General features: G+C 40.1%; 1 protein-coding gene across 2 annotated transcripts in view; it reads right to left on the bottom strand.

Annotated features, from left to right (window-relative positions):
* Positions 1-22009, bottom strand: part of TMCC1 (transmembrane and coiled-coil domain family 1) — a 255429-nt gene extending 233420 nt beyond the window's left edge. The window contains exon 1 of one of the 2 annotated variants that reach the window (XM_044252934.1): positions 21938-22009. The gene's annotated coding sequence lies outside the window, so the exon portion shown is untranslated. Of the gene's footprint in view, positions 1-10095; positions 10344-21937 lie in introns of those variants that run through there. The other variant, XM_044252933.1, reaches the window with a different exon arrangement.
* Between the last annotated feature and the right edge of the window lie 1490 nt (positions 22010-23499).

Raw genomic sequence — 23499 nt, 5'->3', positions numbered from 1 at the left:
GCTTAACCCACTGAGCCACCCAGGCGCCACTATATACTGTATTCTCAAGATAAAGTAAGCTAAAGAAAAGGAAATACTAAGAAAATGGTAAGAAAAAACACATTTATAGTACTATAATGTTTTTTATCAAACACACAGAAAAAACCCACCCACGTGTAAGCAGACCTGCATTAAGTTTACACCCGTTTTCTGAGGGTCAACTGTGTTTGGATGTTGTGCCTCATTCCAGGCAAAGAACTCCTAAAACCCTTGGAATTTCATGAGTGATAGGAGTGTGCCTTTTGTTATTCATAACAAGTCTTTCAACCACACTGCAGTTTATGCTAATGAGGTGACTTCTGGTGGACCCCTACATAGCTCAAGATGGGAACTGGTAGTCAGAGAGACAAACCACAGGATTTGAGGGTTAAAACTTTCAGGCCCCACCCCTCAATATGGGGAAAGGGAGAGGCTGGCGAATAAGTTAACTACCAATGCTGATGATTTATTTATTATCCCATCATTCCTAGGAAAAAGAACCTTCTCAAAAATCCCTCAACAACAGGGTTTGTAGAGCTTCTGAATGAGTGAACACACTGATGCAGAGAGAGGGCAGGGAAGCTCCCCATACTTGCCCTACACATCTCCCCACCTGGCTGTTTCTGAATTGCATTCTTTATAATAAGACTGTAAACATAGGTAAAGTGCTTTTCCCAAGTTCTGCGTCATCCCAGCAAATCACTGAATCTAAGGAGGGATCAGAATTTTTACAAAGTTGGAGAAGAAGTACAGGTGGCCCAGGACTTGCAACTGTTGTCTACAGTGGGGACAGTCTTATGGAACAGAGCCCCCTTAACTTGAAGGATCTGACATTTTAACTCCAGGTACACAGTGTCAGAATTGAATTCAAATGTAGGACTAGTGTCACAGAACTGGAGAACTGGTTCTGGTGTGGAAAAACCCACACATAAGTAGTTAATTCCAGTGTATATTTATAAAACTTAAAGAAACAAATGGATTTGTTGATACCATCTCCCAGCTTACCTTGCCGAACATGTATAAATAGAAGACGCCCAGAATTAAGTTCTGTTGTCAGAATAGTTGCTACTAATAATAATTTGTAATAATTATATGTCATGGGGCATCTGTGTGGCTCAACTGGTCAAGCGTCTGCCTTTGGCTCAGGCCCTGAGTGGGGCACTCTGTTCAGCAGGGTATCTGTTTCTCCCTTTCACTCTCCCTCTGTGCTCTCTCTCTCAAATAAATAAATACACAATAAATAACAAAATAAATAAAAGTGAAAACCTCTACTTAAAAAAAAAAATTTATATCATCTGAGGCGCCTGGCTGGATCAGTCAGTGAGCATGTGACTCTTGATCTCAGAGCAGTGAGTATGAGCCCCACACTGGTTGCAGAGATGACTTTAAAAAATAAAATCTTTTAAAAATAATAATTTCATGCCATTTTTATGCCAGGCATTAACCTTAGGGTAAATTATTTCCAGTATATACAACTCTGAAAGACAGATACTGCCCCCAAGAGCAGATGAGAAAATTAAATCTCATCATTAATTTTTCCATTGCACAGCAAGTAGCAGAGAACTAAATCTACACTATGGCAACCTTTACTTTCCATTATGTAGTATAAAATTATAAACTCTCTAACAATCCTTAAGAACATGTCCTAAATTATGCTCTTGAAACACTAATCTTAAGGCGCAGTAAGGGGGTTGCCAGGTTTGAGGCTTTTGAGTAACAGCACACGCCCCACACCTCTTGGTGCTTAACTGGAGCAGCATCCTACTCATTCTATCACAGAAAAGCCAGAGGAAAGTAATGCTGTGCCTCTTTGTGGAGCCATACCTTCCCTCAGCTTTATCAGCCTTCAAGCAAGTTTCTACCAGCCACTTTCCTGAACATCTGGACAACAAAGCTGCTCTTGGGAGCTGACCACAAGTCCAAGAAATTCCCAGGACTCCTAAAATGTCTGTATGCCAATCTCCAGTTTCAGACCCACACACAAGTAGTTACCACAGCTTGCCCAACAGAAAGCTATTTAGGAAAATTTATAAGCATCCATAACACAACTGGGACTCCTGGGAGGGAAAGCAAAGAACTCCTCTCCCACTTTTGTCTCACAATCTAGTTAAACCACCTACCCCAATACGGCAAATGAACTGCAGAACAAGAAAACAAAACAAAAGCAAAAGCAAAACATAACAGGAAGGGAAAGGGAAAGAGGAAGGGAAGGCAAGGGGAGGGGAGAGGGAGGAAGGGAGACAGGCAGGCAGGCCAGCAGGCAGGCAGTCAGACAGACTAGCCTTAAGAAATGCTGTAAAGGGGCACCTGGGTGGCTCAGTCAGTTAAGCGTCTGCTTTCATTCAGCTCAGGTGATGATCTCAGCGTTCTAGGATCTGGTTTCAAGCTCCACACGCTCTGCTCAGAGTGAAGCCTGTTTCTCCCTCACCCTCTCCCCTCCCTCCCTGCCTATGCTCGCTCGCTCCCTCCCTCTCTCAAATGAATAAATAAAATCTGAAAAAATAAAAATAATTTTTTTCAAAAAGAAATGCTGTCAAAAACATAAAAATAATCCATATACAGACATAGTATTCTAGTTTTCTGCTTTATACACTTTTTAAAAACTACCTTTTTTGGCACTGTATTCTCTTGCTGGTTGGAAAACATTTCTTGATTTTTCTTTAGTTATCGAGGAACTAAAGTCGGGACGCCTGGGTGGCTCAGTTGTTAAGCGGCTGCCTTTGGCTCAGGTCATGACTCTAGGGTGCTGGGATCCAGCCCCCACTTGCGCTCCCTGCTTAGCAGGGAGCCTGTTTCCTCCCTCTTCCACCCACCATGCTTGTGTTCCCTCTCTGTCTCTGTCAAATAAATAAAATCTTCAAAAAAAAAAAAAAAAAAGGAACTAAAGTCAACAAGAATTTTCATTACCTTTTCACTGTTACCAATATTAGCACAAAGGAGAGAGTCTACTTGAGATTAGAAAATCTTAAGAGCTGGGATGGACAAGAAAGATCATGTAGTTCAAACTGCAGAACACCTGTATCTCCAGAAGACCATCATCCAACCAATACTTGAATATCTCTAATGACAGAGACCTCATAATTTTGTCAATTCCACTGTGGGACATGTTTTACTGTGCAAAAGGTCTCCACCATGGGATGAAATTCATCTCCAACATAGTTTCTACCCACTGTCTGTCCTCTGAAGCAATAAAGATGAGTCTGCTTTCTCTTGCTTAACATAATCCTTCAAATATAGTTAAGTTTCCAAGTATTATCTTCTGTAGCAAAACAGCTCCTGATTCTTTAATTGTTCTTCATTAAATATGGTGCCTAGAGCTCTCTCAGTATTCTAGTCACATTCATCTGAACAATTTAGATTACCCGCTGAAGTGTAAAATCCATAACTGGACACAATACTCCGGATATAATCTGACAGTATAAGAACAGAGGGACTATTACGTCTCTTAATTTAGCACTATATAACTTAATTTAGCACTGTACATCTATAAATAGTCATCAGTGCATCAATGTTACCTCTTTTCACAGCCAAATCATACCATTAACTACCTTAGACTATTGTGGCTCCAAATGAAAAAATTATTTTGGGCCAGATCATTTCTGTTAAAGAGAAAGACTTTAAATTTCAATCACACTTATCGCGTCACTTTCATACTTCATCTTGCTTACATTGCCTTGATTTTCTTTAAGGCAACCTATTAGATAACACTCCCAGTTCTGGCGTCATTTACAAAATTTTTAGTAAGCATGCATATTAATTACATCATTATTTAAGATCTAGATCCATAAAGTTTGGCAAAAAGAGAACTTACAAGCCTGTTATGATCACACTGTGCTTCATAACAAAACAAATAAGCAAACCAGGTTTAAAAGACCAACAAACTGGGAAAAAACATTTGCAACACATACACTGATTTCATTATATAAATGGCTCCTACAAATTCCTAAGTGAAAAAAGGAATTAATCAATGAATAAAAACCAAACTCTAACATGAGCAACCAGTTTACAGAAAAGCAAATATTGTTTTTACATAGATAAGATCTTCACCCTCACTCAAAAAGAGCAATGTAAGTTTTTTATACGGTTAAAGTTTTTAATTTTAATTCCATTTTAATTTTAGTATAGTTAACATACAATGTTGTATTAGTTTCAGGTGCACAATACAGCAAATCAACAATTCCATTTATCACCCACTGCTCATCACCAGTGCCCTCCTTAATCCCCATCAGCTACTTCTCTCATCTCCCCCATCCACCTCCCCTCTGGTAACCACCAGTTTGTTCTCGTTGGTTAAGAGTCTATTTCTTGGCTTGTCTCTTTTTTTTTCTTTGCTCATTTGTTTTATTTCTTAAATTTCACATGAGTGAAGTCATATGGTATTTGTCTTTCTCTGACTTATTTCACTTAGTGTTATTCCCTCTTATCCATCAGGCTGATGCAAATGGCAAGATTTCATTTTTTATAGGTGAATAATATTCTATTGTATGTATATGTGTATATATACAATATACATAATCACATCTTCTTTATCCACTCACTTATTGATGGACACTTGGGCTGCTTCCATAATTTAACTATTGTAAATAATCCTGCTATACACATAGGGAAGCATGTATACCTTTTAATTAAGTGTTTTTGTATTTTTTAGGTAAATACTTAAGAGTAGCATGATTACTGGATCATATATGTTTAACTTTTTTTCTTTTTTAAATAATCTCTACACCCAAAGTGAGGCTCAAACTCATGACTCAGAGATCAAGAGTTGCATGCTCTACCAACTAAGCCAGCCAGGTGCCCCTCTATTTTTAATTTTTTTAAGAACCACCATACTGTTTTCCACAGTGGCTGCACCAGTTTGCATTTTCAATGACAGCGCATTAGGGTTCCTTTTTCTCCACAACCTCACTAACACCACTGTTTCTTATGTTTTTGATTTTAACCATTCTGACAGATGTGAGATGAAAAGCAAATTAAATTAAATCTATAATGCGGGATGCCTGGGCAGCTCAGTAATTTAAGCATCTGACTCTTGGTATCAGCTCAGGTCTTGATCTCAGGGTCATGAGTTCAAACCCTGCATTGGGAGCTCCAGGCTGGGCATGGAGCCTATCTTTAAAAATAATAAACAAATCTATAATGTGATAACATTTTTTACCTATCCAAGTAAGTAACATATCTAATAAGGAGTGGAAAGAAGTACTACATAGATTGCTGATAGGAATATAAATTGATTCCAATTCTTTAGAGAGTAATTTAGAAATATCTATAAAATTTTTAACTATACCTACCTTTTCTTTGAATCATGGATATTCACTGAAACTTTTATAATAGCAAAAGTGCTAGATGCTTAGTTGTCTATCCCACAGCCATTTTTCCCTTCTTCCTCATTTTTATTTATTTATTTATTTGACACAGAAAGAGATCATAAGTAGGCAGAGAGGATAGAGAGGGGGAAGCAGGCTCCCCACTGAGCAGAGAGCCTGATGCGGGGCTGGATCCCGGGACTCTGGGATCATGACCCGAGCCAAGGCAGAGGCTTTAACCCACTGAGCCACCCAGGCGCTCCCTCTTCTTCCTCATTAATCAGAATTCACATTTGCTCAGGATGGTAATGTGCCCAACCCCAAGAGATGACTCATGACCAGCTGAAGCCAACTATGGCTATCATATTCTCTTTGCCAGGTAATCATGTTCCCAGACATGCATGGGGTGAGGGGCAGCAAGCAATATGACCCTCTCTGCAATGAGGCAGTGCTACTCAAATTCAAAGCATCAGCGTCAAACGCAAGTGCATTAGTGATACAAATTCACAGACCCCACTAAAAACCTACAGATTTCAGAATCTCCGTCAGTGGAATCTACATTTTAACAAGTTCCCTAGGTCAGTCTTACAATTACTCCTAAAGTTCATGAAGCATTGTTTAGGAGACTTTTCTGGGAATTATCCACCCCCCCTTTTAAAACAACCGAGCCTTCCCATTAGAAAAATATTTCGTCCTCCATTTCCTGTTTCTGAATGCAGTTAGTTGTGCTGCTTAGAATTAAGGCAGTCATCCTACAACCATGAGGCTACACAGAGAAACTAAAAAAACAATACTGAGGATAACAGAGTTAAAGTGGGGGAAAACCTGGGTCTAATAAATATTACCAAGCTACCAAACTAGCTCTGAACCACCTATTTCCTTGTTTCTATTTACATGAAACAATTTAGCGTCTTTACTGTTTAGGCAGCTGTTAGATATTGCTACTGTTATTTACAGTATAATATATCTTAAGTGATAAACTTTGTATCTATCCATGGAAACTAATGTAGCTTAAATTCTAATGGAAATAAAGTAATTTGTGTCAATGTTTAACAACGGCATAGTGTTCTATGTTAATCTATTTCCTACATTTTATTTCTTCGTGATTCCCATATGACCACACAATGTTAAGACAACCGGTACTAGTCTCAGACCACCAACAAGTTTTGGTCTCAATCTGCTACTTCATTCCAACTAGAACATAAGCTCCAGTCAGGCAGAAACTTTAATTTACTGCATCTCCAGTAGCTAAAACAGAACCAAACATCTATGCAAGTATTTGATAGATATTTTTTAAATAAATAAATGAAGGAAAAGAGGTGTTCCATAAAGCCCAATTAAGTTGTATCTAAGCATAACTTACCTATTTTGGTTGTTTGCTCAAGATCGTCAGGTTAAGTATGCTACAAAGATGGAAAACTTCCGCTAAGGAATAGGTAAGTACGAGGAGTTTCTCACAGTCCCCTTTGACTACCGATTAGTATTTAAAGTGTCTTTAAATACTTGTAACCTAGGAAAGAAGAGTAACTGAGAGCCTGATGGTTCCTAACCAACCCTTACATTTCTTCTTCTTTATCATAACTGCTAAGGATGATTTGAAAACCCTAAAAGCATGAAATAAAAATTCAGGAACTAAGAATCAGTGGTTTAGGATACCTTAAAGATTTCAAAGCACACTTTTGAATATTACTCTAAATGAGCTATTAATCAAACCAGTTGCTATAATAGTACTTAAACATCTTAAATCTTCTCCTATCCCAGACATTTATCTAGAGTTACATATTTTTACCTAAATACAACCTCATCAGGATTTAGGACTGTTTTACTGTTGGAAAAGCAACCTCTCCAAACAGATTTTTACTCCCATTGCCTCCGGAAACCATTCTTAACAAGATTACCAAGAACTTCCACATTGCTAAATAAATGGTTAGTTCTCAGCCCTCCTCTTAATTGTTTAGTATTTAACACAGTTGATAACAACACCTTCCTCATTTGGCTTCAGGATAACCTCTCACCTGTCTTTCTTCCTACTTCCCAGGCTGACGCTGTCTCCTTTGACTACTCCTCATCTTCCTCACTTCTAAAGACTCTAACCTCTGGTCCACTCCAGAGTTAAATTCTTCAACTTCTTACTTCTATCTCTATTCATTTCCTTGGTGACCTCACCCAGCCTCCTGACTTAAATATAATATTTTTGTCAGTAACACCCAGTGGCACACCTCCAGCAGATCCTCTCTCCTAAATACCAGATTCATAAACCAACTACCTACTTAACATCTCTACTAAGTCTAGTAGGCATCTATAATATATGTTCAAACCTGAGCTCCTGTTCTTCCCCTTCCAAACTTGCTACTCTTTTAGTCTTTCTCATATGCATAGTGTCCTTGCAGGAACTTGGAGCAAAAACCTTCAAATTGTCCTTAATTCCTTCCTTTCTTTCAGAGCACACAACCAACTATCAGCAAAATCAGTTGATAATACTTGAAAATTATATCCAGAACCAGACCATGTGTCACCACATTCACTGCCACCCCACAGTGCAAACTGTCATCTTCTCTCACTTGGATTACAGCAATAGCCTCCTAACTGGTGCTCCTGCCTTTGCCCTTGCCAAACCCACCACCAGTGTATTACCAGCACAGCAGCCAGAGGCATGATGTCAAAATGGAAAGCAGATTATGGCATGCCACCACCCAAAAATTCTCTGAAGATTTCCCGTATCACTCAACCTAAAAGCTAAAGCCCTACAAAGGGCCAACAGTACTAGCAGCAACTGGGAGCTTGTTAGAAATGAACCCTACCTCAAACCTACAAAATTAGAATCTGAGTTTTAACAACCACCACCTACATAAATCATATGCACATTAAAGTTTGGAAAGTACTTCCCTGAGGCTCCACAAGATAAGCACCTACCCTTCCAATTCTTGCCATTTCCCAAGCAAGTTTCTGTCTCAGGACCTTTGCACTTGCCTTCATTCATTTATCTGCATGGCTTACTCTCTAACACCTTTCAAGCTTTCACTCAAATGTCACCTTCTCTGTGAGCCATCTATGACCACTCAATCCCTCCCTTCAATATGCTCTATTCTTCTTTCCTGCTTTTACTTTTCTCATTAGAACTTGTCATTATGGGGCGCCTCGGTGGCTCGGTGGGTTAAGCCTCTGCCTTCGGCTCAGGTCATGATCCCAGGGTCCTGGGATCCAGCCCTGCATCAGGCTCTCTGCTCGGCGGGGAGCCTGCTTCTTCCTCTCTCTCTCTCTCTGCCTGCCTCTCTGCCTACTTGTGATCTCTGTCAAATAAATAAATAAATTTAAAAAAAGAAAATCTTGTCATTATAAAATAATGGTTTTTACTTTTTTACCTTGTTTATTTTATCTCCCCACATAAAACATTAAATAACTGGGGCGCCTGGGTGGCTCAGTGGGTTGAGGCCTCTGCCTTTGGCTCATGTCATGATCCCAGGGTCTGGGATGGAGCCCAGCATCGGGCTCTCTGCTCGGCAGGGAGCCTGCTTCCCTTCCTCTCTCTCTGCCTGCCTCTCTGCCTACTTTTGATCTCTGTCTGTCAAATAAATAAATAAAATCTTTAAAAATAATAATAATAATTTCCATGAAAGCAGAAATTTTTCTTTTTTCCCCAAAGCCCAGAACCTAGTTAGTCCTCAATAAATATTTTTAAATGCATAAAATAAACAAATGATAATTCTCTTCAAAACACTACACAGTAAATTTTGTAAAATAGTCCCTTACCATACAAACCGACATTTTCTTAGAATCATATTCAACAAATCCACTTTTTAAAATATACAGAGCACCTACATGTAATTAGGCACTAGAAGCACTACTGCTCATCCATGATTAAGTATGGAAATGTAAAAATCTGATTCTTACAGGGCTGTACCATCAAAAAGTCTGCAGAAATAAAAAGTGAGTCTTTGAGTAAAAAGATGCCTATAGCTCTTTGCAATGCAGTAACAAGCCTTTATAGTGATAAAATAGTCTTCCACACAAAATTTCTCACCTGACCCTCAACAACCCCATGAGGTTTGTGTAAAGCAAGTAATGATAAGCTGAATTTTGGAGATGCAAAAACACACATACTCTATAACTCAAAGCATGGCAGTGACAATGTCAAAACTGGGACTGAAGTCTGTCAAATTTTAATTCAAAACTCTCCAATGTCAGGGGTACCTGGGTGGCTCAGTCAGCTAAGCATCTACCTTCGGCTCAGGTCATGATCTCAGGGTCCTAAGATCGAGTCCCACATATCTATCTCTATCTATAGCTCTCTCTCTCTCTTTCTTAAATAATTAAGTAAAATCTTAAAAAAAAAAAATCTCTAATACCCTATCTCCTCTTACAAATGATACTGAACCAGCCTACAATATCATATAGCTACATATTACCCTAAAGATACTAAGCTTTCCCAGTGTTTATCCAGAATGAGAACAAACTCTGTTCATCACAGTCACAATCCCAACTTGAGGCATAAGTATTCAAACAGCTTCCTGTCACTTTTAAGTCTAACCCAGAGTCCAAAGACATTCAGGAAGAGTGTAAGAAATGAGCTGCTATATCCACACATCAAGAAAGTTCTTATTAAATCATGTCAATAGTTAGGGAAAAAAGCGAGAATGAGAGAAAGGGAAGATGGAACAAGTGAATGAATAAGAATGAAGTTCTAGTAAGGAAAGAGTCAATGTTAAGTCATTATTGTCTATTGCTCTGAGTGCCTAAGTGATGCAGTTTTGCAATAGAAGGAAAAACGACATACCTCCTCAAAAATCCCAGCACAACAGTTTTCCTTTCTTTGCATAGATGAGGATGAACAGTTGTAATCCAAAGTATTTCCCAGAAAGTTATTTTTTAAAAAGACATAGAAACAGAAGATCCATATCAAAAGAGATCCAGCCTGGGAGGATGGAGACTGTGTCTTCTAAATCTTGTGATCAAGAGCAGCTGTTCACCAAGTTCAGCATCTGAAGAAAGGGCTAACTGTGGGTGTGTCCTCGAGAAAGTAACACCTGCTGGGACAGGGAGCAAGAGGAGAAATACTACTAAATGCAAATGACTGGCTGGCAAACAATTACCAGTTGTCAGACTGCAGAATTTTTTTAAGTTGATATTAGTAACATTAAAAGATCACATGGAAGAAATACGAGTGGCCAAGCCCAGGTGGCACAGAGGTTATCAATAACAGCTGCAATCAAAGGTACACTTCAGCAGGTAATCCAGCTCTCTGGTTATTAATAAATAAGCAGTATAGTAAAACAAAGTATAAAAAATTATTTCATGTTTTTTATAGCAAGATGATGCTCATATCTTACAACCAAACAAATACAGACAAATAATACTAGGTAGTTTGGCAAACAGACGAAGCACTCTGGTGCCTTATAAAACAAGAATTATAGAACAGATGTCTATGTCAGCAGATATCCACGTCAAAAGGAAATATAAAATATAAAAGGAAATATAAAAAAAAATGCCTAGGTAGGTCTGGCAGAAAAACAAAATCAATGTGGAAAGCGAGAGACAAGGTTAATTCAACACATACAGTAGTTTTATATACCCTTTAATAGCTTACAGAATTAGGAATCTTTTATTTTGACAGCAAATTAAGATAATATTTCCTGATACCTGCCATGTCACTGCATTTCTGTCAAACTACAAATTACATATATATAGAAGACTGAAATGAAATATATTGAATGGGATTAAGAGCAGATAAACAATGCAGAAGAGAAGATTTGTGAATGTAAAGACATAAAAGCAGAAATTGTCCAAAATGAAACCCAGAATACAAAAAACTGGGAAAAAAAGGGCACAGCTTCAGTGAGCTATGGGACAAACTTAAGGAGCCTAATAACTTATGTGTAATTGGAAACTTGGCAGAGGGAAGATTTGAAAAAACAATATCCAAAAATGTTCTGCTAAATTTGATGAAAATGACAAACCTACAGATACGAGAAGCTCAACAAACACCATGTTCAAGAAACAAAGAAAGCTAAAACTCCAAGAAATAACTGAAATCAATTTCCTTAAATCCAGAGATAAGGGAAAAAAATCTTAAAAGCAGCCAGAGATAGAGCCCCGTTTCAGGCTCCATGCTCAGAAAGGAGTCTGATTAAGGATTCTCTTTCTCCCTCTTCCTCTGCCCCTTCCCCTGCTTGCACACACATGTGCTTGCTCTCTCTCTCGAAAATAAATAAATAAGTCTTAAAAAAAAAAAAAGCACACAGAGGAATACAGAATGGAGAAAATATCTGGAAATCATATATTTCATAAGTAATTCATATCCAGAATATAGAAAGAATGCTTGTAACTCAACAACCATAAAAAATGAACAACTCAATAGAAAAATAGACAAAGGACATGAACAGACATTTGTCCAAAGAAGATATATGAATGGCCAATACATGAAGATGCTCAACATAACTAATTATTAAGAAAATGCAAATCAGGGGTGCTTGGGTGGCTCAGTCAGCTAAGCATCTACCTTTGACTCAGGTCACAGTCTCAATCCAGGGATCAAGCCCTGCATTCCGATCCCTGCTCAGCAGGAAGTCTACCCCCCTCCCCGCCACTCATGCTTGTGCTTATGCACGCTTGCTCTCTCTCTCTCTCTCAAATAAATAAATAAAATCTTTTTTAAAAAAATGCAAATCAAAACCACAACGAAATACCAGCTCATACTCATTAGGATGGCTACTATTAAAAAAAAGAAGAAAGTAACAATGTTAGCAAGAATGTGGAGTAACTTGATACCTGATGCACTGTTAGTGGAAATGTAAAACAACAGAGCCACTGTGAAAAACAGCATGGCAATTCCTCAAAATCTAAACATACAATTACCATATGATCTAGCAGTTCCACTTCTGGGTACATACCCAAAAGAACTAAAAGCAGGACCTCAAAGAGGTACTTGTACACTCATTTCACAGCAGATCTATTCACAATAGCTAAAACACAGAAACACCCCAAAGTCCACTGACAGAAAAATGAAGAACAAAATGTGGTCTAAACATACAATGGAACAGTATTCGGGCCTCAAAAGAAAGGAATTCTGACACATATTACAACATGGATGAATCCTTGTGACATTATGCTAAGGGAAGTAACCCTGTTACAATAAGACAAATAGTATATGATTCCACTTATATGAAGTACCTAAAGTAGTCAAAATCACAGAAAGCAAAATGGTAGGTACCAGAGGCTTGGGGAATGGGGAGTTGCCTTTTTTTTTTTTTTTTTAAGATTTTATTTATTTATTGGACAGACAGTGATCACAAGTAGGCAGAGAGGCAGGCAGAGAGACAGGAGAAAGCAGGCTCCCTGCCAAGCAGAGAGCCCGATGCGGGGCTCAATCCCAGGACCCTGGGATCATGACCTGAGCCGAAGGCAGAGGCTTTAACCCACTGAGCCACCCAGATGCCCCAAATGTTTCTTTTTTTAAATTTTTATTTATTCTTTTGAGATAGAATGAGGGAGAGAGAAAGAGAGAGAGAGAGCGCACAAACACCGGGAGCACCAGGCAGAGGGAGAAGCAGGGTCCCTCCCAAGCAGGAAGCCCAATGTGGGGCTCGATCCCAGGACTCGACGATCATGACCTGAGCTGAAGGCAGATGCTTAACCAACTGAGCCACTCAGGCGCCCCCTTGGAGTTGCTTTTTTTAATAGGTACCCTTCACTTCTGCAAGATGAAGAGTTTGGGGAAAAGATGGTTGTGATGGTTGCACAATGATATGAATGTACTAAATACCACTAACAGTAGAGTTAAAATGGTTAAGATGGTAAATTTTATGTTCTGTGTATTATACCAGAATTTTTAAAAACTGAAAGAAAAATAAAGGCAGCCAAAAGAAAACAACCACATATTATATACAGAGGCATAAAGAATGATAGCTGACTTCTCACTGGAAACAATGCGGACCAAAGACAGTGAGGAAACATCTTTAAAATAAAGAAAAATACTGTCAACCTAGAATTCTATATCTAGTGAAAACAACTTCTATAAATCAAGGCAAAAAAGACTTCTTTAGACATACAGAAGCTAAAAAAAAATCATCAGCAGCAAAGTTGCACTACAAGAAATGTTGAAGAAGTCCTTCATTCAGAAGGAAAGGTAACAGGAGAAATCTGGAACTATGCAGGAAAATGAAGAGCACTAGAAATAGTAAACAGAATACAGATATAGTATTTGACAAAGGCTTTTATTATAATGAGATAACAGATTCATCTACATTGTTAAAATATTGGGAGGGGAAGCACTAACAAAAACTTTCATAACACACTTATCTTTCAAAATGCTTGTCTTCAAAAAATAAAGTACCCTAATTAATAGAACTAATTTCCTATCACAACATCCCTGTAGATAAAGTCAATATTACTTTTCAACAAAAAATTGTCCCAAGGTATAAGTTACTGGTCCAGTAACAGAGAGTGAGTTTTTAGACAAGTAAAATTAAAATACTCTTGGTTCCAGCCCAGTGTTCTACTACACAAAAGGCCTTGCCTACAGAGACATTCTTGGGATAAAGTATATTGGTGGTTAATATATAATTTATCTATATTTTATTATCTCCAGGGAACCTCAAAGTCACTTAGAAGAAAGCTTATAGAGCCAGCCAAGAATGTTCCTTCAAGAAGTATGAAAAACAACATTAGATTTTAATGAATTGATCAAGCTACCCCAAAATGGCAAAAGAACACTTTTGCCAAGTCTTGCTGAGGAAAATGAATTTATCAAAGCAAAGGTGTTGAAGCAATAACTCCAAAACAAAGTTTCAGGGTTGAGTGCTAAAATAGGAAAAAGAAAACACTAATATTTAATGCCACTTTACTATAGTCCAAACCTCAGAGGGAATGTGGTTAATAAGAATAAAACCTTTATAATATCACTGATGCCAAACAGATTACAGAATGGGAATCCTGCCTACTATCCCTCTGAATATATAATGTTAAAAATAATTCATACACTCAGATTCCTTTAGACCACAAGCAGATCTTCTGATCCAACTTCACAATGAGTGACTACTTGCTACTAGGAAAGACAACTAAATGGTACAAAACATAAATCAGGATGTTCCCCTAACAGAATTCTAGGGAAGGCTACCTACTGTTGCCCCATCTGGACAAAAATTCTTTACAAAGACAACAGGAAAATTATGTGATTTCATTATTCACTGATAAATATCATGCCAAAAGAAAGTAGCATTCTTTCCTCACTTTACACCAAATAAGCCACTGGGTAATATAACTTCCCTTTCAATATGAAAATAAAATTTATCAAAAGCAGTATGTTATCCACCCAAAAGAACCTAAAACTTGTTCAAACAAAAAACTTTCCATGGATGTTCACAGGAGCATTATTCATAATAGCTAAAAAGTGAAAACAACTCAAATGGCCATCAACTGATAAATGAATAAAATGTGGTATGTCCAATCCATTGTAATGGATTATTATTCATCCACAAAAAAGGAATTATGTTCTGAAATATGCTACATGGATAAACCTTAAAAATGTTGTTAAACAAAAGCCAGAAACAAAAGACCATATGCTATATAATTCCACTTAAATGAGATGTACAAAATCGGCAAACCGGTAGAGACAAAAATCAGTCTAGTGATTGCCAGAGGGTGGGAAGAACTATTTAATATGAAGTTTCTTTTTGGGTTGATGAAACTGTTCTGGAATTAGTTAGTGGTGGTTGCGCAACATTCTGAAAGTTCTAAAAGCCTCTGAACTGTACATTTTAAATGGTTAAAATGATGAACTGTGTTAAATGAATTTTATCTCAATAGAAAAAACATTTCCAGCGTGTTGGCGGTCTAGTACTTGCATCTCCCACTACTTAACAAAATGATGTGTTCATTTAAAAAATCATTCAAAAATATTTTTCAAAATTTAAAATATTGACATTCTGGAAAAGGCAAGGGACAGTAAGCAGATCAATCATTGCCAGGGGCTGGTATCAGTCAAGTTAAATAGGTGAGGGACAAATTTTTTAGAGAAGTGAAACTAGAGGACACCATAATGGTGAATATAAGATACTCTAAGTTTGTCAAAACACACTCTGTGTTAAAGCACAGAGAATAAGCCTTAATGCATGCAAAATTTTAAATAATCCTTTAAGACGTAAAAGGGTCTCAACACAGAACGCAGAATATGACAAAACAACCTAAATCTATTACAAATATGAAACAACCTCACAAACCAGGTAGAGAAATAAAGTGCTGACCAGCTAAGGTAGAAATAAGTGGAGTCTATAAGACTAAAGACAAAAGAAACTATCAATAAGCACAGTGTTCTACTTGATAAAATCGCTTCCCACAAGTATCCAGATTAACAATTCTGAATCCACTTCAAATGTATACTGGAATTGAAGAACTAAGAAAATGGATAGTGGAGCATGGGCTGAAGTGGAGGAGGTTATTAGGATGATCCATGTGGTAAGTAAGATATCAGAGTTGGAAACTGCAGTAGGAACTCATGTTTGGCTTAATATAGAGACAAAAGGTTACATACAGAAAGATTTACAGATGTGTATATGCACAGACACACGTATCTCCTTGTTCTATCACTCAGATGGCCTAGAAGTAACAATACTCAAGTCGCAACTAGCACATCTAGCACCCAAAATCTTAGTTTCTAATACCATTTCCCAATAAAAGGAACTAGGGCTCCTTAGAAAAATGGCTGACTATTGGAAGTGGAACATGATATATAAAAGATGAGCCTGGAGCATCTTATGTTGCCAGAAAGAAAGTATTCATTCACACATAACTGTGGGAGTATGTCAAAGGGAAGGGATACAGAAGCCAAGTGAAAGAGTTCCCAAAAGCCAAACCTCAAACAACTTGAGCAACAAAATTTATGTAGATACTCCACCCCTGAGGTGGAGCATAACTCATCACTCATTAAGTGTAGGCTACACACAGTAACGTTCTTCCAGATCATGGCACAGAAAGGGAGGAACAAAAGGGTAACTTAGAGTCAAGAAAACAAACACTACCACAAGCTGGATGATCAAGGTCAACATCAACATCAGCAAGTGATATCATTACATGTACTCTTGATTTGTGATGAGAATGACACCTTACCTCTGTGGTCTTTCCAAAATCACATTACATCAGTCTAAACGATTAGAAAACCATCACACAAGAACCAACTGAAGGACATTCCACAAAAATACCTCTGATTACCTCTGAAACTGCCAAGGTCATTAAAAACAAGGAAAGCCTAGAACTATCAGAACCAAGAGGAGCTGGGAAGACAAAATTATGAAATATAATGTGGCATCCTGAATGGGATCCCGGAACACAAGAAGGGACATCAAGGGGAGGAACCTGGGTACCTCAGTCAGTTAAGTATCCAAGTCTTGATTTCATCTCAGTCATGTTCCGGGGTTGTGAGATCGAGCTCCACATCAGGCTTTGCACTGAGCATACAGCCTGCTTAAGATTCTCTTGTCTCGGGGCGCCTGGGTAGCTCAGTGGGTTTAAGCCTCTGCCTTCGGCTCAGGTCATGATCCCAGGGTCCTGGGATCAAGCCCCGCGCATCAGGCTCTCTGCTCAGCAGGAAGCCTGCTTCCCCCACCCCCTCTCTTTCTGCCGGTCTCTCTGCCTATTTGTGATCTCTGTCTGTAGAATAAATAAATAAAATCTTTAAAAAAAAATTCTCTCTTTCTCTCTCCATCTCCCCCCACCCCTTGCTTGCTTGTCCTCTCTCAAAAAAAAAAAAAAAATGTGGGGGTGGGAGTAGTCATTAAGGGAAAGACTGTGGAACTCTGAGCATAGATTAGTAATAATGTATCAATATTAGTTCATTACTTGTGACAAATGTGCCACACTAATATGTTAATAAGGGAAACTGAGTGTGGGATAGACAGTAACTCTGTACTATCTTCACAATAATGCAGTAAATATAACACTGTTCTTTAAAAAAAGAAAGTTTATTTTCTAAGTTATTTTGTGTGTGTGTGTGTTTTTTTAGTTGTAAATACTGCATGCCTGAAATTTTACTCAGTGCATCAGGCACGAAAGATACCTGAAACATGGTTTTGGCCCTTAAGGAGTGTACTGTTTCGGGATGCCTGGGTGGCTCAGTCAGTTAAGTGGCTGCCTTTGGCTCAGGTCATGATCCCAGAGTCCTGGGATCAAGTCCCACATTGGATTCCCTGCTCAGTGGGGAATCTGCTTCTCCCTCTGCCTGTCTCTCCCCGTGCTTGTGCTTGCTCCGTCTCTCTTTCTCTGACAAATAAATAAAATCTTAAAGAAAAAAAGAAGCTTACTGTCTCACTATGAGGTAAGAAAAATGCTCATGAAACAAATTAAAAAAATTAAATTGAGAAATGTAGATAAAAGTATATTCGGAATATAGAGAAGGTCTAGAATTATGAGGGTAGACTTCATCAAGGAGATATAAGCTGAGTTTGTACCTTAAAATGTACTTAGGGTACCAAAGTGAAAAAGAATAAATTGGTATGCTCATAAAAGTGCTCGCTTTGGCAGCACATATACTAAAATTGGTATACTCAAAAGAACAACCAGAGGATGAAGAAACAAGACTAAAAGAAATGAAAGAAATGAAATTAAGCCCTGAAAAGTGAAGACTTAACTGGGAGACAGCAGTGTTCAAATACTTTTTAAGAGTCATGGGGCAGAACAGAGTTACATCACACAGCCATTTAACTTACTAGCTGACCTCCCAGTAAAATGTGACCAACACTCAAGGACATAGAGAGTGACAGCTGTTTGGTAAAGCCACAACAGGAAATGCCAATTTGGAAAGACAGGAAGCAGGTGGCCAAGTTCTTCTCTGCAACTTCTCAAAGGACAGTGTGCATATGAGCCCACTAAAGCAAAAATTTAAATCTAAATCTTGCAAACATTTATTGACCACTTACCATGTGCTTCCATATATATTATCTCATTTAATATCACAACACATTTATAAACATTTATCAGTGTAATAAAGGCTTAAAGTAAAAATACAATAAAATTAGCCCTACAAGGAGCAGGAACACATTAAAATTTTCCACTATCCACTGCTCTCTAATAGGGATTTGACAGCTGCTTTTAAAAAGCAAAATTGTTTAAGGTCTACACAGCTACATAATAATTTATTTCTTCCAGCTTCTTCCTTCAGTAATGCTCAGTGGCTCTCAGTTTGCAAAGCACTTAAGAATAATATATCACTATACACACAAAAACATGCACACAGTGCTTTTTAAGCATTTTAAGGGATTTTTTTAAAGTATTTTATTTATTTATTTGACAGAGAGAGATCACAAGTAGGCAGAGAGGCAGGCAGAGAGAGAGGGGGAAGCAGGCTCCCCGCTGAGCAGAGAGCCCAATGTGGGGCTTGATCCCAGGACCCTGAGACCATGACCTGAGCTGAAGGCAGAGACTTAACCCACTGAGCCACCCAGACGCCCCGATTTTTTTTTTTTAAGTAGGTTCCACGACCAGCATGGAGCCCAACACAAGCAAGGCTTAAACTCATAACCCTGAGATCAAGATCTGAGCTGAGTTCAAGAGTCTCAGACACTTAACCAACCAAGCCACCCAGGTGCCCCACAATTTAAAAGATTTTCAAGTGTAGTTTTCATTTTATATGATTTTTATTTCAAGTGCTGACTTCAGTTAGAACTGAATCCTGGGAATGAGGTGCAACCCCACTGCGGGTTCCTCCAATGGTCACTGTTAAGGCAGCATCAGAGAAAAAAGGTAGAAAGGGTGAATCCTATTATAACATGAAGAACATTCTAACAATTAAAGCTAGGCTACCTCAAAGTAATGAATTTATGTCATCAAAGGTTTCAAACAGAAGCTGAAGAATCATTGAGCACATTTTAGAAGAAAGCAATTGGATAGGAAGTTAAGATACCTTACAAGTCTTAGATTCTATTATGGGTAGACTTTTAAAACTTGACAGGAAGAAGGCAACCTAGTTAAGAACAAAATGAAAAAAAAGACAAAGCCAAGTATGACATGGTAGGTAAAGCTCAATGCTGGGGAACATGGGAGCAGTTCATTTCTACCTGCAGATCTCTGTACTTGTTATTTCATTGACCAGCAAAGTTCTTCCATCTTTTAAACCACAACTCAGATATCTTCTCTTTAGTGAGGCCTCTCCACGTCCCCACCAGTGGCTCACTGGTCAAATCACCTGGTCTTATTTTCCTCATAGCTGGTATCAGGAATCAGCAAGCTTTCTCTATAAAGGGTCAGATTACAACCTACAGGCCAAATCCAGCTTGCCCCATGTTTTAGTATAGCCCCCCCCCCGGCAAAAAAAGATTATTCTGTGACATGGGAAAACGATATGGAATTCAAAAGTCTAATTAGAACATAGAAGTGCTTGTTTATGTACTGCCCATGGCTACTTTACACTAAACAACACAGTAGTTGCAACAGAAACTATATGGCCCATAAAGCCTAAAATATTTACTTTCTGGTCTTTTACAGAAAAGGTTTGTTAATTGCTGATTTATAACATTACCTGGAATTACATTTGTTTGCTATCCTCATTCTCATACACACAGAAAAAAGCTCAATAAAAAGGACCTTGTCTATTTTGTTCCCCACCATAGTCAGTACTTAGAAAACCTCTTGCAACAAAATAAGGACTCAATAAATATTTGATGAATAAATAAATGAGTGATCCATAAATGTCATTCTGAGGAACTTAAACTTAAGCCCTCAGCCATTATAGGTTTTGTACATATATGACAGGCATAAATACTGTTGCAGAAAAGGGGAACTATTCTAATTAAGAGAAGTTGTCTTCTAATTAATTCTAATTAAGACTAGTTGTCACCAACTAGTCCAGGTTACTGAGTTTCTTCATCAAATTGTACAGGGAATTTTTTTGCTCATAAAAGATTCTCTCAACCACTGGAAGGTGTAACAACATTCTGTCAGCTGCCTGTGCTGCTGTTTATCTTAAGATGCAAATACTCTGAGAAATCTAATTTCCTATACATAGTACACAACACCCACACCATGCCAAATCTTATTGCTCATAATTATAACAGACCTTGATCAGGTGCTAATGAAATTTTAATATTTAAGTTTTTCCTATGCTGATCAGCAATCTATTCTGTAAGCAACCGAAAACTCTTTAGAAATTAAAAGGTTACCGCCCACAGACCAGAAGCAGTTTTTAATCCTTCTACACTAGCCAGAGAGTGGGTGTGTGATTTCAAAAAAAATACAAGCCAACTCTGTTGGGAGAGGACAAGATATAGTTAAAATCCCACCTATAAGCATGGTTTGTTACAGGACACTAGTAAAACTACCACCTACTCAATACCAGTCTCACTGTTCTAATCTACAAATGGGGGGGGGGGTTTCTAGCTCCTGATGGAATCTTGTCATCAACATTTTCATAAGGTTCTTTCCTCCAGGCTTTGCAACAATTTCTATACACAGATATTTCAAAGACAAGGATTTGGTCTAGCCAATCACTCCCAAAATTTAAAATACTGGTCAGAAGACATAAATATATCAAAGTTTTATTCTAAAGCAGGTACCTGCTTTCCAAGCCCTGAATTTCTTTTTTTTTTTTTTAACTAAGAATTAGCTAATTTAGGAATGCAGATCTTTCCTAGAGATGCTTATAAGTATGTAAGACTTATAACAACCATTTTGGATTAGAGTGTGTGTTTTCCTCTTCCTTTCCTCTGTGACAAGTCAGGATGAATAGGCAGCCCGCAAAAGCTTTGACTAGAATCTACCAACACTCATACGTATGGTGCCACCAAAGAAAAGAGGGAAAATTAGCCAACAGCTCCAAGTGGGCTGCTTCAAGAAACTCTGCTACAGATTCGCCTCACCATCAATGTTGTTAAGGAATGTGCCAAATCAACAACTGGACCAACACTACACACACCTTTCCTTAGAATGAAAAAAAAAAGCAGAGGTTTGCAAGCTATAAACGGATCTGTGGCCCTTCAGGGAAGGGGCAACTCACTGAGCCCCCTTATCCCTTCCTAAAAGGATTAATAAAAGTCACTCTTAGACCAACCCCAGCCACCCTCCCCAACCCACCTTGCAGCACCTGTTTTCCCCCGTTCCCAGGGCAGCGGGCTCCTTCCTTCCCTTAAATGACAAGTTCAAAATCAAAACAAAAGGTGCAAAACTGGTTTCAGGTGGCAATGGCTGAGCCCTAGTGGCCAACTTCTGGGGACGCCAGGACGAGCGAAGGCTCGTAGGACCCCAGACCTCCCTCACAGTCTACTCCGAACAGTCCCTCAGGCCCCGGCCCAACTCCTCACACGCCCCTCCCTCCCCTCCGCCCCGGAGGGGGCGCGCTGGAAAGGGGGCGAAGAGTGGGGGTGGGGAGAGAAGCCCCAGGGTCGAAATGACAGCGGAACGAGCTGGGAAGGAAAAAGGCCCGGCGGGATGCTGGAGGACGAGTCCTAGGCCCGGAGCTCCAGCCCCGAACGGGGGCGACCGAGGGTCCGAACCACGCCAGGCCGCGCGCGGGAGGCCCGGCCAGCGTCGGCGGTGCCGACTAGCCACGCTCCCCTCACGACTCTCCCTACCCAAGGCGGAAGGGCCGTGAGGGGCCGCGGCCGCCGCCAGCATCCGGGGCGGGGGCTCTCACTCACCGGAGGGGAGGGGAGGAGCAGCCGGCGTCTCCGCCAGTGCCGTGGCTCGAGCTCAAGCGCCGGCTCCTGCCGCTGCGGCCGCCGCGCCCGGTCCATCCCCCCCAACCACCCCCCCTCCCGGCCCTCCCCCCGCGCCGCCGCAGCCGCCGCTACCGCCGCTGCAGCCGCCACTGCCGCTTCAGCCCCGGCGCGGGAGCGCGAACCGGCTCGAGGGGGCGAGAGCGCGCGCGCCCGCCGCCACCGCCCACAACCTCCGCCCCCAGCCGGCGGCGCACGCAGGAGGCGACGGCGGGCGCGCGCACGCTTCAGGGGGCGGGGACGGCCTCGGAAGGCGTAGCCCCGCCCACCCACGCGGTGGCTGGGCTGCTGAGAAGAATCGCCCGCTGCAGGTGATTCTCTGCTGCTCCGGGTGGGCTCCTCCTGGCGCTAATGCCAGAAACCAAGGCCTCCAGTCTGGCCCCTTCTGGGGAGCGAGGCTCGGGAGAGACGCAGGCTTGATCGTAATTCCGGCAGTTATGCGGGATCACACACCTGTTCTTCCCTCCTTGATTGAAAGACCTATCTGCCTTCTCCCACCTAGCAGGTTTTCGTCCGCTGCTGCGAAAAGGATCGAGATTGTTACCATTTACCGTCCAGTATTACCAGTGAAGGGACCGCAAGCAGCCATCGGCCTCTTTATGATCCCATTTTTCTCATTCAGTTATTTGTCCCTCACTTATGCACTGAGGCTTCTTCCGGATGGTAGGCCCTGTTCCACTTGCTGGGAGTAAGTTACGGAAATAGAGCCCTAGCCTCATGAAGTTAAATCTGGTGGAGAAAGACAACGTTAAAGGGAGAAACACACAACATCAAAACTTGTTATTAGTAAGATGTCTTCTGGGAGGTACATGGTGCTAAGAGAACCTGAGAGGGTGGATTGGAGGTTTAAAGAACATGCAGGCTGGAATCCAAAGGCCACCTTGAAAGGCGCTAACAAGGTCCTACAGGTGAGAGCTTGGCATGGCCAGAACAGCGCGCTGAAAGACCATTAAGTGTGGGAAAAGGTAGGCAATAATTGAGGTAAGGATTTGAGACTATAATTTGAGAATCTGGAGAAGCCAGTAGGGATTTTTCATTACTTCTGTTTTTAAACCATCGTTTGGATAGCAGTAGGAAGACTGATCTGCAGGGGGCTCAGAGTTGGTGCAGAGGGCCAGTTAGGAGGCTGCTGTTATGGTCAGGGTAAACTGAGGGTGGTAGAGAGGAATGCTTCTCAGGGACAGGACCTGATAGACAGGACCTGATAGACTGGATGAAGAGCGAAGGCTAGGGAGGTGTGGCAAGGTTGACTTTCAGTTTTAAGGTTGATGGGATGTATTAATGGACCTCAGGAGCAATGGAGGAGGCCCCTGAGGAAGCTAAAAATGGATTATAAACATGAAAGCTGAAACTACAAATTTGGGTGTGCCTGGGTGGCTCTGTCACTTGAGCATCTGACTCTTGATTTGAGCTCAAGTCTTGATCCCAGGGTCCTGAGTTAAAGCCTGGTGTTGGACTCCACACTAGGCATGGAGCCTACTTGA

This window comes from Neovison vison, chromosome 6 (assembly GCF_020171115.1).
Source record: "Neovison vison isolate M4711 chromosome 6, ASM_NN_V1, whole genome shotgun sequence".
Lineage (NCBI taxonomy): Eukaryota > Metazoa > Chordata > Mammalia > Carnivora > Mustelidae > Neogale > Neogale vison.
The sequence above is the reverse complement of the archived record's forward strand: the minus strand, read 5'-3'. Positions and strand labels throughout refer to the sequence as shown.